The 2534-nt window shown below is 41.4% G+C and overlaps 1 pseudogene; it reads right to left on the bottom strand.

Moving 5' to 3' along the window:
• Nucleotides 1-240: 240 nt before the first annotated feature.
• On the bottom strand, nt 241-1412 carry LOC112633469 (annotated as a pseudogene).
• Nucleotides 1413-2534: the final 1122 nt, after the last annotated feature.

The following is a 2534-nucleotide window of genomic DNA, read 5'->3' as shown; positions in this document are numbered from 1 at the left end:
CACACACATACACGCATACACACACACACATACTCACATGTCTAGGAACCAGCACCTAACCACATCCCCGTTTCTCACTAATGACCCAATGAATCATTTATGGCTTTAAGACCAGCTTAGATTCTATAAGGCTGTACAATATATGGCTAAAGAGGTCAAACACAGGCACCCATTTTCAGGCTGGATTCAACTGTTCCTCCTTGTGATTTTTGACAAACAGTAATACCACTTACATAACAACTATATCTCAATAACTTAGAATTCAGAGTATAAAACCATAAACACTGAGTTCCCTCATGGTTTAAAGAGCACTCTTTCCATTCTATTTCCACTGACTGATAAGAGGACACACCAAACTAGATCTCTGAACTATACAAATGATCTTTACTCTTAATCTAAACAAACATGTGTTAAAACATTCTGAAATGCTGCATCCTTTGATTTCTTCATCTTTTCAATTGCCCGATGCAGGTCCTGCTGTTGAACAGGCCGAATTTCATCTTCATCATGGCTTTCTTCTGATGTAGAATTAACATATTCTCTAACACAGAGGAGGGCAGCATCTCGACACATCTCTTTTAGGTCACTTCCTGAAAAGCCATCAGTTTCCTGGGCCACTTCTAGCAGGTCTACATGCCTATCCACATTTTCATTTTTCAAGATGAGTTTCAGGTTGCTTCTCTCTGTTTTAAAGCAGGCTGGTTGATGTGAAATCTTGTAGGCGTTCTTCTCATTATAGCAGAGTCAAGGTCCTGAGGACGATTGGTAGCTCCCATTACTATGACCTGACAGCTGTGATCAGTATCCAATCCATCCCAGAGACTCATAAACTGAGCTTTCATCATGGCTGTAGCTTCATGGTCAGAACTTGAACAGTTTCGTAGAAAGGAGTCTATTTCATCTGTAAAGATGATGGATGGTTGTAGTTTTATGGCAAGGGAGAAGACAGCAGCAGCCAATTTTTGAGATTCTCCATACCACTTGTCGGTCAGTGTCGAAGGCTGAAGGTTAATAAATCGACAGCCTGCTGCTTTGGCAGTGGCCTTGGCAATCAACGTTTTACCACAGCCTGGAGGCCCATAGAGAAGAACACCTTTTGGAGGCTGCAGAAGCCTGGAATTCTCAAGCAAATGTTTCTTTTTGATAGGTAAGATGACTGTGTCTTTCAGATCCGTAATGACATCATCTAAACCTGCTATATCACTCCAAGTGACCTGTTTCTGAGCTTCTAATTTTTGCTTCCTGGTTGGATCAATTGCATCTACCATCCATTTGATAGTAAAGTATGTCACTGCACCAAATACTGTCAAACGGAAAATTAAACCAACAACTTCATTCCGACTCAAAGGACGAGAAAAGGCTTCAGCATGTACCATCTTGATTGTTAACCCAGGAGCAGAAACAGCGGGAGCAAATGCCTGCTGCATTTCTTAAGTACTTACCCTCTGGGTGCTGAGATAAAGACCTTGTATGTATCATCTGCACAAATCTTCATGATAACACAAGGAGGTAGATGTAGATCATCACCATTGCCATAATTAACATCATCCCATTTTGTAGAAGAAGCTCACAAGAACCCTTCAAGTGCATTATTTTGTGCTTTATAGCCAAAGTGGGAGCAGTTCACGGAGGCCCTCTGAGGCCTTGACCAATCTCTATCAGCTATAGTTTTCTCCCCTCTTCCACATCTTCCTGCCTTCCTGGTTGCTGCTGTCTCATTGTTTCTCTCTTCTCAGTCTTTCTCTCTCTCACTTCCCTGTCCTGCTCTCTCCTTTGTCCACATCATGGACCACTCAGCAGCTTCCCAGACATTGTTTGCCCTAATGGTGACATCTAAGATCTCATTTCCAAGGGAACAGTTCCTACTAGGAGTACCCCAAACATTCCTCAACACTAGTGACAGGTACAAGAAATGTTTCCTTTTGGGAAATGTCCATCCTGAACATTTGATAAATTCAGACATAGGGACATGGAGAAGGTATAATACTTATTTCAAACCACTGACAGAATCAGGAATCACATTTAAGTTATCTCTAATTATCTAAGCTGACAGAGGTAACAATCAGCATGTACAATCCAAATACATAGGCAAAAGGAGAGAGATTGTGGCTGGGCATGATATTCAAATGTTGTGTTGTGGCCATTCTGACAAGCACATTTTTTCATATTTCACCAACCTGAAATCAAGGCTATTATAAATGGCATCTTCATAATTGCTGTTGGATGGGCAGCAACAATGCTACAGTTGTCTTTGCCATGATCTCAGTCATGGTTCATTATGTCATCACTTCAGTTGTACGTTGCAGGTTCTGTGGCTGTTGGGTTTAATTTCCATTTAAAATACAAACCAAGGCATATAAAAGGGCAATTTAGCCTTGTCTCTTTACTCCGTCAGGGTCTTTCCAGACTAATCTGATTTAGAGGGTAAGGCCTGTGGTGCATGGTTCATGAATGTTCTTAATCATGGAACACCTACTGGAAACTTCCTTGGACTGTGGCAATGATTGTTTCCAAAGACAAGGCCACACTTTGAC

This window comes from Theropithecus gelada, chromosome 10 (genome assembly GCF_003255815.1).
Source record: "Theropithecus gelada isolate Dixy chromosome 10, Tgel_1.0, whole genome shotgun sequence".
Classification (NCBI taxonomy): Eukaryota; Metazoa; Chordata; class Mammalia; order Primates; family Cercopithecidae; genus Theropithecus; species Theropithecus gelada.
The sequence above is the reverse complement of the archived record's forward strand: the minus strand, read 5'-3'. Positions and strand labels throughout refer to the sequence as shown.